The following is a 15617-nucleotide window of genomic DNA, read 5'->3' as shown; positions in this document are numbered from 1 at the left end:
TGTATTCGCTAATGAAGCTGTGTGTTCTGAGCCTGGTTCTCTACATTTCTGTATGAACCAGCTTAGAGGGCTAAAGACAGCTTGTGTTTAAATTGAGTGTAAGGTAATTTATGCTTCTAAAGTCATGGTCAGCATTTATTATTGTACTGTGCTGTAAACTTCTTCTGTGCCTAATTACATTATTTTATAGTCGATAATGTTTCTGTAGTGCTTTTTCAGCCCTCAGCATGTGACTGCGCTGGTGGTGCTGTGGGTTAGGTTCCTGACTCCTATGTCACATGGTCTGTGGTTGAATCTCATGGAACTATGACTTTAATTTTTAACAAACATTTCTTTGAAAAAATGAAACATTTCCCTTGGTCAGAGATTAAATAAAACCTCACTCGCATCAAAACAAATTTATATTTCTAAATATCACAACATGATCGAATTTACGTCTTTTTAATAACAATGAATAGTCACCTATGCGTTACAAAATAAACATTTATATTGATTTGAATCGAGTTTTGATTTAAATCGTAAACGCGTGTTTAAAGGCGATATACTGTATAAAAGCGCTGATTCTTATGGAATGTGTTTGGCCGGGGATTCAAAAAAATTATTTTTTTTAATCGCGTATCTAAGGAAAATTGCAGTATAACTTTGTTCATGCACAAACAGTGGCATGTTACATTATAATTTGGGTGTCTCCTCTTGCCAGAAAGCTCTAAATTGGATTTTGAGTGCGGTTTTTGACTTTTTCTAAATTGCAACCCATAAATAAAGCTGATACAGTTTAGACTTACTGTATTCTAAACTGTATTACAACATCACATTGGACAATGCAACGTAAATTGCAAAAATGCACTTGGAATCTGTCCAAGCCCTACTACGAAAATTATTAAAACTGCGACACTTATCATTCATCTTTAAATAAACTTTATTTTATATAGCGTTTTAAGCGAATAGGTAATTAGATTGCTCATAAACCTAATCGCTTTTTCTACATAAACACAGCGTGATTGCTCTCTGAAAATGCTTTTTTCTTTATATTTAGGCTCAGATTTCAACTATAGATTGTATTATTATAAACTTTCTTGGAAAAATGTCTTTTATGTAAACCATGTTTGCTATTAATTCATTTAGGGCTAAAATACGTTCATTGTCTTCCAATCGAGTCGAGTTGACATTGGAAGCTTGCCACGCCCGGACTGTTACACCAACGCATTAGCATGTTGAAGCGATTTCATTGAGGAGGCCATCTACTAGTTAACACTGTACTTCCTACTTTGAAAACACCTGTGAAATTGGTTTAATTCGTCACAGCCAGCACTCCGGCAGAGAGGGGGGTTGTACTCGTTAATGTCTGATGACATACAAGTGGAAAGATTACAGATTTTAATCGTTTTTTTTCTGAACCAGGGAAAATCTGATCATGTTTCTCTATAACAATAATAAAAAACTTTATTTTAAATTATTTTACATATCCCGCTTGCACATCGCACGACTTTAATAAATCTATTCTTTATTAATACTAAATAAATAATACTAAAAATACTACAGCAAAGAGGTCACTTGATTTTTGGAATAATTCCAAATAGCACAATGATCCACTGGCATTCCTGAAGTCTGTTTAGTGCATAATCTTCCAAATACAATCACTAAGCAATTATAAGAATTATACCATCATCGGCATCTGGGATCAGGTGTGTCCACAGTGCAGTAGTCTCAGCGTCCAGCTGGACCTCCTGTCTAACCTGTGAATGTTGCACCAGGGGCACCTGGCGGTGGCCCTGTGACAGCTGCTCAAGCAGATCCTCACTAATAGAGGACCTCTCAGGGCTAAGGGTGAGGGCTACATCACCAACCTGCTCTCCTGCCATCTGGATCCCTTCCACCACTGCAGGGTGGTGTTCCTGACCCCTCTTGGGTGCCAGGGTGCACAGGGAAAGCTCCTTTTCATCGCCAGGTGGGGAGATCTGCTCCTCTTTAGGGATGTAAAAGGTGTGTGCTTTACCTGGTGGATCAGGCGGCTGCTTGGAGCACCGCTCCTGTGGCATGGAGTCTGTTGGGACCTTGGCCGGGACACGACTTCCCTGTATATCCGGGGAACAAGGAAATATTTTTATTTCTTGTCCAGAGGGAACAGAAGGAATCTCCACATAGGCTTCTGTGTTCGGTGGGCACTGTGTGAGCACAGTCTGCCTCTTGGCCCCCCTTTCCTTCTGTACAGAAGGCTTAGGAGCCTTGACCTGTTTCCACACTTTGCCTTTCTGGTGATCCACCAAAGGTTCCTCTCTGAGTCGCATGCCCTTTTCTTTTTCAACCCGTTTGAGCTTGCCGTGTGACATCAAACACCTTTCAACCTCAGTGTCAATCAGTGTCTCACTGTGTAAGACATCTCCCATGGCAGCCTTGAGGTAAAAGCTACTTGCTTTTCCTCTGTGTTTTACTGCCTGCTCTGTGACTTCAGGGGTGGAGTCAGCACTGACTTGGGAGTGGCTGAATTCATCCAGGCAGGAACCCTTCCGCTCAATCAGATAGACTGAGGGAGGGAGAGGGGGCGGGTCTCCGCCTCCTCCAGTGGAGAGTATCAGCTCATTCACGCTTCCGGCAGCCTTGGGGAGCGGTTGTCCCTGTCCTAATAAAGCTTGTTCAAGCCTGGCCAGGCGGGCGGCTACTGAATCCTTTTGTTCGGCTTTATCTAGCCCTTTCCCTCCCCCGGTGTTCTCATGGCACTTAGGACACTGGGTGCGGTCCTGTGTGCATGCTTTGGAACGGGGCTTAGCCAGCTCAGGAGCCTGTGCTCCTTCGAGCAGGGGGGAATTAACCCTGCTGGCTCTGACGGCAAACACAGTCACTTTAACAGCTTTTTGCTCAGAGCGACTTTGGACATCATACTCCCAGGCTTTCTGCACGAATCTCTTAATATCAGTCATTTTCATGGTCTGTGCATCTGTATGCATTAAGATCATCTTTCTGACTGACGGGTGGAGATTCGCAATGAATAAACCCTTGAAATGTGTGTTCTCTTCGCAACCCTCATCATTTCGCCCTGCAAAATAAGTTCGTCTAAGTCTCTCGTAATATTCGCGAGGGGACTCTGCTCTCTCGTGCTTAATGTTAAGAGCGGCGGCTATCGCAGCAGTCGGGTCAATAAACGCACTGTATTCTTCAATAAGTGCTTGACAAAGCTTCTCAAAATCATTACAGACTTCTTTCATCTGCCTAGCCATCCACTCATGTACAGCTCTGCTGGTAGTTTTCCTGACCAGAAACACTTTCTCCTGTTCTGTGGCGTTTGGCAGATACTGCAGGGTATACCTGAGGTCCTGAATATAACTCTCGATATTATTCTCTGACACTGCGGGGTCAAATCTCTCTATGTCCTTCGCTAGCTCTCTCAGAGAATGGAGATTTATCCTTCTAGCTTCTCCGCTGACGGAGATATGGAAGAGATCGTGGTCAGACCTGTCGCTGCTAGAGAGAGTGCTTAATAGCGACTCGAATTCAGACCTTTTAGCAACCATCGTTAAACTTAAAGAGTATTACTTTTAAGTACGAAATCACAGTTTTACCACAGAAAACCACAAGATCAAGTATGCAATCAACCCGGTAGATCGCAAAAGATCACAAAACAATCAAGCACTGCTTAAAGAGCAAGGGGAACTTTTTTTTCTTTCGGCTTTCAGCACACCGTATTGTTGTGTATGAAACCAGCGGCGTTTTATATTGAATTATTCCGCTTGGTTGACTCATTTCAGTCTTGCCACGCCCACCCAGGGACGCCAAATAATGTAAGAAAACCGGCTCAGGGACGCCAAATATGTAATGTTGCCATAGCAAAATTAAATGTAGTGGCTCTCTGAAGGCACCAGTTCTGTAGGGTTTGGGCATTTACTGAGACAATTATTAATTGTAGCAGTAAATCACAAAGTTGATTCTTTTGATGGCTTTAGAATCCAACCATGCGACATAACTCAAACAACGCGCACACACAGGTACTAATACACGAGGATACATTTATTAATACATAAAATATGCATGTAAACCTAACAGATCTTATCGAGAGGGTTATCAGAATACAAAAGATATATATTCAGTCAGTTACGAAGTGTTACACATATCAGGAGGACATACGTTCAGTATATATTTCATTAAGACCGTTTCGTTAATGAACTTGGTTATAACTTCTACATTAGATACTCAAACAAGTACATAACTCTTAGGAATTAAATTGATATCAACTGGTTGGGATAACAATTGAATTCTCGAGCTGTAATGCATTGAAGTTGAATACTCATCCAATCTTTGGGGATTCAGATCTTCCTGCGGGCACAAAGAAACAGTTGCAGGCTGTTGCTGTCCAATCCGCGCTCTCTGGCTCCGTGCCAGGCTGTGCTGTGCGGCTTGCGACGCTGCGCTGCTGATGCTCACTGACCGGCTAGTTAGTGTTGGCTTTAACTAGCAAAGTTTGTGCACAGGAGAAAAGGTGACTGTGGGTCCGAGCAAGTCAGGAAGAGGACCGGTTCGTTTCTGATGAAGAGCTAGTTCTGAATAGTGATTCAGCTGTCCACAGTTCTGACCTGTTCACAAGGCCTGCTGCTGGTGCTAACCTCGGGTGGATCCTCTGGTTATTCTCTGGCAACCTCCGCTCTAGACTCTTAGAACAAAGGAAAGTTCTGGCACTCGGACACACTGGCCGTTCCGTGGTTGTCCGGGCTGAGTCTCAGGATGGTCAGGAGGCGCGCTGCGAGAATGTCCTGCCCTTGGGAGCCTTCTGCTCCTGGGCCGTCCTGCCCTGGAATTCTCCTTTGAATTCCCTTTAGAATTGTCCACAGAATCCTCTGAATCCTCCCTTCTGAATCTTACTGAATCTCACAGGCTCTCTGTGTTGCCTGTTTTTACCTGGAGGAACTTCAGCTCATTGATTGGCTGAAAGTTCCATGGGCATCAGAGTCCCACGTGGGTTACTCGGCCCTACCAGTCCCTGATTGATTGATCAAGGTGAGATATGAGTCACTTAGTCCTGACACTTAGTAATGCAGTCCAGATGTCCAACTGGCACTCCCTAGACAGATAGGCGCCAATGGATGACCATTGATCATGATAGCCAGGCTTAGCTAAGTGCATCCCCCTTTGGGAGCTATCCTAGGACCTTAAATCACCCTGCATGAATAGTCTCTCTGTGGCTGCACCACAGAGATGAACAGAGAAATGGGGCCTCATTTGGGAAGGCTCAGAACACTTAATTCTGCCTTATTAATAAGCCTCGCCGCTATACACATATATTAATATAATAAATGATTGCTTATGCTTTATAAACAAATCTAATTAAAATAAAAGCTTAAGTTTTGTATTTATCTTGTACCATAGAACATGATTTTCTTTGTATTTCAATCCCACAAAGTGTCCAAATGACGCACTACATGATATAAGGAAGATTATCACATGCATATCGGTATTATCTTTCTTACGAAAATGCATTCCTTTCATTACCTTTTACTTTTTAAAATGAACTCAAATTGTGTATAATGTAATAATTTAAGTAGAATAGATTCTAATAATATAATGATCCAGTGTGTTGCACTACTTCACTGCTTCACTGCTCTATGCCGTCTGGAAATAAATCCTCAGACTGCTTACTGCCCTGGGCATGTACCAATGAATTACAGGAGCACATCTATTTCTCACTGCGTTGAAGCAGGAGACACACAGTCTCTGCAAACACATCCTAAATACAGTGTTCCAGCACCTTTGACCTCATCCAGAACGTATCATTTCTTGAAAGGGATTGCTGTCCGAATGCACATCTGAATCCCAAACAGAATCTCTAGTAAAATACGATCATTTGTGAAACAGGCAAATGACTGTCTCAGGGGCCCATTCCTCATTGTCAGACATATGTATGCAATGCTTTCACCGTGCATTGAGCAATAGGGATTAAAAACACAGCAGGTAAGGTTAGATGTCATGTTCTATGATCATTTCTTTCAGCATTAGGGACTAAATATACTAAACGTATGATACTAAAATGTTATTTTCACATATATTAATGTAATAAATGATTGCTTATGCTTTATAAATAAATCTAATTAAAATAAAAGCTTAAGTTTTGTATTTATCTTGTCCCATAGAACATGATTTTCTTTGTATTTCAAGCCCACAAAGTGTCCTTTGATCTCTATTCTGTGGTAATCCACGATGACCCCGTTCTTCAGGTGATTCATCATGTCCTCCCTCACCTGTTGAGAGGCCACCTGATCTCTTCTGCCATGGCGTGCTTCATACACGCCCTCTTGAAGTGAGCAGGAAGCTGATCAAAAGTATTCAGGCACATCTTGCACACCAGGGGAATCCTCGCGGGTTTCCTTTGAAAAAAAATAATACCATCTGTGTATAGAAACAAGCTAAGACTGATTTCTTAAATTATCCTTAAAATTCTCTCTCATAGTTTGAGCATAATGATTTTATTGCATTCATATAAGAATTGCTCATTGCTCCAAAATAAATAATGGTCTCAGTCACAGACTTTCCAATAGAAGCCATTGTGGAGTTCAGCAACTGCAGGTCCTAGAAGTGGGGAAGGAATTTTAAAAGAGAAATTGAATTACAATACAGAAGGAATGGCTGAGGGTTCACTGAAATGTATAAATATACAAATTCCAAAGACTGAGTCCATATAGAAACAACTACTTTTCATTTTCAGTATAAGAAAAAAAAAACATTATCTTCCAAAGCATCATAAAATTGTCCCTTCTTCCAGACCCTACTTCTCTCTTGTAGTAGTACAGCAGACCTTTCCAGGTGAGCAGATCACAGAGTCCGAAATGAGCTTCCTCCATCAAGCAAAGTACCTGAACATGACTCTGTCTTCATAAAAGCGCCCCTGTAATAAAGAAATTCAATCCAAAATCAAGAGGGCAGTTGCCTACTGAAATACAAGAAGTCATCAATTTTAACCTAGCAACACATTAAAGGCTGCATCTATACAAGTGCGATTCTAGAAATGCTCACCAGATTACGTTTTAAGAAGGAACTGCGCCTCAGGTTCCGCCGAGATCTTAACTCGGATGGCAGGATTCAGAGTCCGGAGTGTGGACTGATGGCGAACGGAGGGTCCACATACTGTGGATCCCTCAGTGATCTTCCGCGTATTCAAACCGCCAGAGTGTGACTCCCCTGTCCCTGTGATCTCATTGCTCTGCTCTCTCCTCTGTGCAGCCGAGCCTGACTCACGGTAAAGTGAAAAAAAAGATGCCCTCAACGTGAGATTTACTCTGGAGCGAGGATAGATGTTACCTTTTTATCATTTAACAGGATGTATGTGATGTGGCGACTAGGTTCAATTTTGTATCCTCTTTTAAAGATTAAGGACTGGGGTGAGCGTGATTTACCACCCTATCAGCTAAGAACCCGACGTGCGCACCGTTTAAGCTGCATAGACTTGGTCGTTTAACTCTTCTCCATTAGGAGGGTTAAGGTTAAAGAAAAAAAACATTGCTGACTTCTTTTTTTTTTGCCAGCTGCTAGCGCTGATTAGCAAGGTTTGTATTTCATGTTTTGCAAGTTGCATCCATTTTAAGAAAAACAAGTCGTGTTAAAGACAGGAAATGAATACTTGCATTTAATTAAGTCTAGCCGTAGGCGGTTGTCTGTAAGGACCAGTTCCGTTCGAGAAGACACAAAGAAGGCACCGCTGGGATTCGAACCCAGGATCTCCTGTTTACTAGACAGGCGCTTTAACCAACTAAGCCACGGTGCCCCAGGAGTGCTGTCCTTTTGCAGCCACTTGGACACACCACTCAGACACATCTGCATTCGGTGTGTGCTCCGCCTGCTCGCTGAGCAAGTTGCCACCTTTACATACAATAGCAACATCGACACCAAGAGAAAGGATGACAAATGGCTTTTATCTGGAACTTTTCATGTCCAAGGAGCTCAATGTGCTTTCTGTGTACAACAGGGCCACTGAACTCCACATTGGCCACTGAACCACAGCAGTGGCTTGCTGGCTTGACATCTCCCAAGGAAAATGTTGAAATCACATGTGGAACAGGAAAATGACCCTCGAGTACGTGGGGAAAAAAAGAAAAAGATCATCTGGAGCGCGCCAACCCATGTCCGGACAGCCCAGTTTTGTCGACAAGGTGGCTGAGTGGTTAAGGTGATGGACTGCTAATCCATTGTGCTCTGCAGGCATGGGTTCGAATCCCATTCTCATCGGTCTCCATGACTGACACGTATGCCTGTTCGACGTCGGCCCTCCTGTTGTTTGCTCCGGTGCTAGAGCCGTACATTTTCTAGCAGTGGCTGAACATGGTATAGTAGGCCAACGTCGGTATCGAGCAGTGACAGTAACAGTACTTACTGCGCCCCATAAGAAATCGTTTGTCCCTGTTCAAAAGAGATTGTGCGATGTCCTGCGGCGTTCGTAAAGCAAACCTTTGACAGTTTGAAAAGAGGAATTTATTCTGCTTCCTGTGCGTGCAGTAGTTACAAAGTTGAACGTCTTTACACGATCTGCCGCAGTTTTCAGTGGGCGGGCTTTGTCAGATAGCTTGAAAAAACGCACTGTGTTTCAGCTCGGGAAACATCATGAGCTGTGTCCTGCATGTTTTCTGTGTATAGCTGTCTTTTAACGCATACAGAATTCATTCAAAATCATTGATTTCTCCAATTAACAAGGGTCCCTTTTTGAACCTGCGAGAAGCATTCTTTCAATGTAACAGATTTACTCCGGGGAAAAGCAGCATGACATTGAGAGTAGCTCAAGCTTTCAGCACCTGTATCGGACTGCGTGTTTGCAGACACCGCTCAGAATCCCCTGTAAGATTCTCCTTCAATTCCGTTTTTCAGTGCTTTAGCTCTTTCAAAAGGCTTCACTTTGCTAGTCACAATCCAAGGCTCATGACAGCATTTGAAAACATTCGCCACTGCGTTGGCCGGGAATCGAACCCGGGTCAACTGCTTGGAAGGCAGCTATGCTCACCACTATACCACCAACGCACACCCACAGGAAGCCTGCAGGACACCACCAGAGAATGCTTTTTTCAATTTTTTTTTTATTAAACAGAATTTACAAATACAAATACAACAAGAGGATCAGAGTCATGTACAAGAGAAAAAAAACGCAGCAGAAAAAAGCATTTAACTACCAGAGGTAATTAAGTAATTATGTGATCAAATTGTATATTTTACACGTATCATATTTTCCTTGCTTTAATATTTCTCAATTATTTATAAACTTTAGTTTCAACATGCATGCGTTTCCTGTAAAAAATAAAACTCAGCACACAGTTTTTCTTTTAACAACATTTCGAGTACCTCTGGCATTCATGAAAAAGACATACACAAAAGCAAATAACTAACTCTAAGACTGTCTAAACTATTGAGTTTTTCAAAGAACCAGAACTATAACAGTCCTTAACACTTAACTACACCATTCCAAACTAACACTAAAGAAACACTAGTATATACTGGTATAACAAATATAACCAAACATAATCATTAACTGAGCAGTCACTGGGAGCAAATCTCCTTCCCGTCCACAAAGGCCCTCGCTCCCACAAAGTAGGCTCTCCTCCCCTCTCTTCTGGCAGCTTCAACCTGGGGCCACAGCTGGTTCCTGGTACTCCTGTCCGCGGCAGACAGGTCCTCTGCAAACCTCAGTTTGTTCCCATTCAAATACTCATTCCCCCTCGCCGCTTGCCACAGCATGTCCCTCGCCGTCCTCTTGGTGAACTGTATTATAATCGATCTGGGGCGCACTTGCCCAGACATGTTCGCTCTCCCGAGCCTGTGAACAAAGTCAATGGCCGATATTACGTCCTCCTGGTCCGGCAGGGTCCTTTTACAGATACCCTTCACTGTTGCAACAAGGTCCTTATCACGTTCCTTTTTAACTCCAAATAATTTTAAATTCCATCATCGACGGTATCTATCTACATCGTTCACTTTCAATTCAAGTTCTTTAATATGCTTTTCTTGTTTGGTATTTACTTGTTTAAGAACTTTTACTTCACTCTTTAAGTACGCTGGGCAAACGTCCCGAGATCGAATTCTTCCGCGACGGGGGTACCTTTAAAGCGGAGACGACGGCACCGAAAATTTTTGGCGCGCCTTCTCTTTAAAGCCCTGGCCAAATACGAAGACAGTACGTACAGTTATAATTCAAACGGAATTAAAAACTACACATCCCAGTTACCATGGTGGTGCTTGTGATCATTGCGTTTAACCAACGAAACAGGGCGAAAAATCAGTCACATGACTTTGGGGCAGAGTTTCGAAAGCTTAACCTATCAGCAACAAAGCGAAATTTACACGATAGGCTACCTCAAACTGTCAGTTACACGACTGTGTATGTCGCTTAAGCCACTCCTATTTGGCATTTTAGTTATGGAGGCGAGACGACGCCCCCCCCCCCCCCTCTCTGGGTGCCTGATTTGCCGCCATCTTTAACCGCTTCGTGTCCAAATCGCAGTAGCTACGCGTACGAAATAAAGTTCATCCCAGCTACAAAACATATATATTTTTGTGGTAAGAGGGAGCAAAACATCAGTATTTACTGCTATTAATTAGTGTACGATTTATAGTTGAAATCTGAGCCTAAATATAAAGTTAAAATCTCGACAAAGCAATGTAGGAAATACAGAGAAAAGAAATCCTTTCTGACATCTAAAATCAGTTTCGATCAAGGTCTCTAAAACGAACAAGAAAAAGAGGATTTTCGGAGGGCAATTACGCTGTGTTTATATAGGATAAGTGATCTATGAGCAATCTAATTTCTTGTTCGTTTAAAACAGTGAAATGTCAGCTGCAAAAGATCGCACCAGAAACAGCACTCTCTCTGCCTGTCATAGACGTTCAGGAAAGGCTGAATGAAGTCATGTCAAGAACAATAATTCGGTGATCAATAATAACAGTTGTAGGACAAGAAACAAAAGATAATGAAAACTTCTTTAGGCTAAAACTCAAGTTCATTCTACAAATTAAGGCAAATGAAAATTCAGGATGTTAAAGTGCTAGAGGTGTAAAAAATACAAAAATGCACATGAGTAAAAAGTTTTAGAAATGGAGCAGGTGTTGCTTTGAAATAAGCAAACAGAAAAAAAGCCATGACTAAAGTGCAGAAGAGGGATGCAGGAACACTTGCTTAGATATACAAAAAAAATCACAAAAAGGTGTATGTTACAAAAGAACATGCAAACATGTTCATCATGTACATCAATTTCCCTTCACGATCAATAAAGTCTTATCTATAAACATGAAACAGAGTGAGGAATCAGAAAATTAGCATGCATAAAAAACAGCAATTCTGTCAATAAGCCCTAAATGAATTAATAGCAACCATGGTTTCATGGAGGGCTTCTCAGATAGTTGGGCATTCAGGTAGATTGCCAGGTGAAAGGATTTGTAAACATACTTTGTTAAAGCAAGTCAGTTTTTTCTGCAACACATAAAAGACATTTTTCCAAGAAAGTTTAGCCTTTGTCACTAATGAAACCACTAAATAAAGACATAAATATAGAAATCTTAGGATTTTGTTATTCAATGTTGGTAGCAGGATGAACTGTGCTAAGTGTATATTTTGTCGCAGCTTTGCTGCAAGATGTTAACAGTGAAAAAAGGTATTTAGAAATGAGTTATTTCAAGAAGAAAATGTTCAGAATAATTGCAAATCTAGCAGGATAGAGAAAGCACAGAAAACAGGCAGTTAGATTGATCAGATTAATATGAAAAGTTATTTAGCAAAGGGAATGAGAAGAGTGACAAACTAGTATGCTTTAGATCTTTTTACAGTATCTGGACCAGGGAAAACTGATCATGTTTCTCTATAACAATAATAAAAAACTTTATTTTATATATCACCTTTAAAAGTGGCATCTCAAAGCAATACAGTAGATATAAAAACAGATAAAAGGACCACAGATTACAAAGTAAATACATATAAGAAAGACAAGCAGTTAGAGGTGCTACCAAAATTAGAAAATGAAGCAGATACAGACACTAAGTCTTCTGAAAAGAAAGGTTCTGAGGTTAGATTTAAATGCACTCAGGGTACGTGACTGATATCACTGGGAATACAAATTGAGAGCTCTGGGGTGCAGCTAGAGAAGACCCTGTCACCCACAGAATGTAGATGTTCTTGAGGACAGCTAGAAGACCAGAGTCAGACGGACAAAGGTGGGGAGTAGACAGATAATAAGCCATATACTGTAGGTACTGAATGAGGATGAGGATTTTGAAGTTGACTCAAAACCTGATAGGTAACCAATGCAAGGACTTGAAAACAGGTGTAATGCATCCCTGATAGGATTCTCGCTGTCATATTCTGAACATATTGAAGATTGCTCAGTGTGGATTTAATTTCCCCAGTGAACAGGATGTGCATTTATTAATTCTAGAAAAAAAAGCCTTTCTTGATTTCTCTAGTTCTTAGTTTCTCTAGTTCCCTTTAAAATAAACTATTATTCCACAATGCAGATTATTATATGGACAGTATTTACACATGATATTTGTGATTTAAAGAAATGAACACAAGCAGCTTTTCGAGATTTAAGTGTTGGCTGAGTTATTGCAGGATAAAAAACTAGAGATGTTGGTAAGAAGATAATTTTGGGATAGCTGAGGAATACACTGATAACAAGAACACTTCCTAATGGGGTTAGGCATACTTTTGATGAAGATGATGAAGTTAACAGACTGTATGTTTACATAGATACTGAAATGAGGATTGTATTTTAGATTTTGTGTAGTTGCTAGCATTGAACTGTGTGTTGGATGGACATGAATTGAAGGAATGGGCAAACATCGCTGATGCGGATCCACAGAGCCAGCATATTAAGATGTTTATAATTAGAGGCAATTTGTTTAAATAACTAGGTATGGATACTGATGTGCAAGAGAGTTGGAAAGGCTGTTTACTTAAGCCAGCACTATAAAATATTTTATTCTCAGTGAGATGCTGCCATTTCATAGTGGGTTTCTAACACTGTGTATAGTTCAATCCACACAGTGCCTTTACTTCCATCCATTTCTAATCTCTTTATCCAGTACAGAGGATTTGGAGCCTATCCCAGTAAGCAACGGACACAAGGCAGAATACACCCTGGACATAGCGCCAGTCCATCACAGGACAGACAGACACAAACACACACACACCAGGGCCAGTTTTCCCATAAACCAATTAACTTACCAGTATGTTTTGGAGTGCAAGAGGGAGTCATATCACACATATGGAGAAAAACCATGTAACCCAGAGAGAACATGCAAACCCCACACACACAGGATGGGACCTGGGACCCCAGTGCTCCAAGATAGCAATGCTAACCACTTTGCCACCATTATAAATGGATGGATATCTTAGTTATCTTTCTAGTTCACAGGTTTGCATGCAAAATTTAATTTTGAAAGCCACTGAGACATCAGGTACTACTGTTGTATTTATGAAAAAGAAACAAAACAAAAAGCATACTAACAACTGTGCCATCCTACTCTTTAGTTAATACAATTTATTATTTATAAATAGTTAACATTGTTAGCAAAATATTTTGAATTATATTTAACCCTATTTTTTCTTTAGTTTTGTATTTAACTTATTATATGATAGTCAGATTTAATGTATATTTGAACAATGAAAATATATATTTTTACAAGATGCGGGGGAAAGTGCAACAAATTATTACAGTGCTAAATTTAATATTGATTGCTAATAGTTTATGCTAACACCTAACTTTCTTAATTAGATGTATTTAAAACAGTGAACTAAGTGTAACATACCATTCAGAAATACAATCGAGAATAGTTTTGTGGTGTTTGTATGGATGAAACGTTTCTAAAATGTATAACGTAACAAAATTAAAGACGATTAAAATCTGTAATCTTTCCACTTGTAATGTCATTAGACAGAACAAGACGTTTCTGCTTTGTCTAAGGATGGTATCAAAAAGTAGTCTAGGTGGTGAGAAAGCTGTGTTTAATGATAATTAAGTGACTTAAAAGTAAAAAGAGATGGTTCATATTGCTTGATTAATTTTAAAAACTAAGTTATAAATGCAGACGCGATCGCTGCCGTAAGCGCTCCAGGCAGTAGAACGTTCGTTCTGTACTGCTGCGCTCCGCGCCTCCTCCCTCTCTCGGTGCCGCGCCCCTCTCTGACGGAGGGCAGTGGGCGGTACGCTATTTTCAGAGCCTCTGATTGGGAAAAAAAGACCTGCTGATCAGTTTCACACACCAGGAAGAGAAAAGAATGGGATTTTTTCTCTTCGAAACGTGTGTTGTCTTTATGAAATTCGTGTATTTTAAACGTTTAATTAAGAAGTAAAAACCTTACAGCGTACACAAAGATTCTGAGCTGATCACGAGGAAGAAAAATCACCCATTTTTCGCGCATAAAAAGTGGTTTTTAACTCTCGAAACCTGTTTTTATATGTTTTAAAGTCGTGCAATGTCTAAGTTAAGCAGGAAAACATCATTATATCTCATTATTTATTTATTTTTTTTAAAATTTAAAAATCGTTTGCCCAGCCTACTTTAAGTCTTCAACCTCTTTAAACACACAGTCCATGGACTTTTTAAGACTTTCGATTGCGACTGTATTAGATCAAATCACTTCCTTCAGCTCACCCATGCTCTGTGCCATCATGTTGAAGATGTTGGTCTGGAGCTCCTCCAGCGTCAGGTCGCCCCTTCCTCTCTTGGCTGCCGGGGTTTTCACAGGTGTGCTGGGCAGGGACTCCGGCTCTTCCTCTGGCAGCTGAGTCTCACTTGGGCTGCGAGCGCTCGCGTACGAGCGCATCTCCAGCACTCTTTCCACGTCCCCTCCAGCTGCTTCACTTTTCCCTTTAGTTGCCATCAATTTTCTTGTAGTGCTATACATATACGATTGAGGTTTCTTAGACTTCTCCTTCGAAGACCCAGCACTCTCTTTTCTTTTCCCAGTGTTACTCATATCGAAATTCTTAAACCTAAAAAAAATCGTTTTTTTTTCTTTCAATTATAACTGAAGTTTAAACAAGTAGTGTTAAGTCCTTATTTTTCTGTAGTCAAAAAAAGCAAAAATTAACATTTAGGTCATGAAAAACTCAAAAAAAATCCTCAACCACTAAACTTTACCTCCCACCTGAGCGCCATCTTGAACGCCCCTACCACCAGAGAATGCTCACGATTTCGGAAGCTATCTCCGGGACGTGCTGATTCCACACATCCTGAATAAATCATGATATTGTTAGTTGCTGTAGCTAGACGTTCAAATGAGTTTCATGGCCAGATGGACTGTTTCCTCCAGCGGTATAGTATTGCAGTGAGACAGCACGATGCCTGCAAGACTATGTCACGCTAAACGCCACAGATTGTGTTTGTCCGTTCGTGTCAGTCATCCTGCAGCCACGGGAAGTGGGACACAAACATCCCGCAATGCTTTCAAGACGTTAGGATTTGTTTGTGCAACATCCGAGAAGAGTACTTGTGGCTTGAATGTGAACTGTACGTGCCCGCCCCCTTTCCTCTGTAGTGCATGAGTTCCTCCCGGCATGCCCTTCGTCATTGTTCTGTCATCTTGTATTTAAAGGGTTGTATTTCTGCTGCTGAAAAGAATCAACGGGTTTCTTTGTTCCCAACGGAGCCCTTGTCTGTCA

The 15617-nt window shown here is 41.0% G+C and overlaps 2 non-coding genes across 2 annotated transcripts; both read right to left on the bottom strand.

Annotated features, from left to right (window-relative positions):
* Positions 1 to 7670: 7670 nt before the first annotated feature.
* Positions 7671 to 7744, bottom strand: trnat-agu (transfer RNA threonine (anticodon AGU)). Its single transcript has one exon. It is a non-coding gene; the product is annotated as a tRNA-Thr (tRNA).
* Positions 7745 to 8916: 1172 nt separating this feature from the next.
* On the bottom strand, positions 8917 to 8988 carry trnag-ucc (transfer RNA glycine (anticodon UCC)). Its single transcript has one exon. It is a non-coding gene; the product is annotated as a tRNA-Gly (tRNA).
* Between the last annotated feature and the right edge of the window lie 6629 nt (positions 8989 to 15617).

The sequence above is a fragment of the Lepisosteus platostomus genome, unplaced genomic scaffold (genome assembly GCF_059453375.1).
Source record: "Lepisosteus platostomus isolate fLepPlt1 unplaced genomic scaffold, fLepPlt1.hap1 Scaffold_47_H1, whole genome shotgun sequence".
Lineage (NCBI taxonomy): Eukaryota > Metazoa > Chordata > Actinopteri > Semionotiformes > Lepisosteidae > Lepisosteus > Lepisosteus platostomus.
Note: the sequence above shows the minus strand (reverse complement) of the source record. Positions and strands in the feature narration are given on the sequence as shown.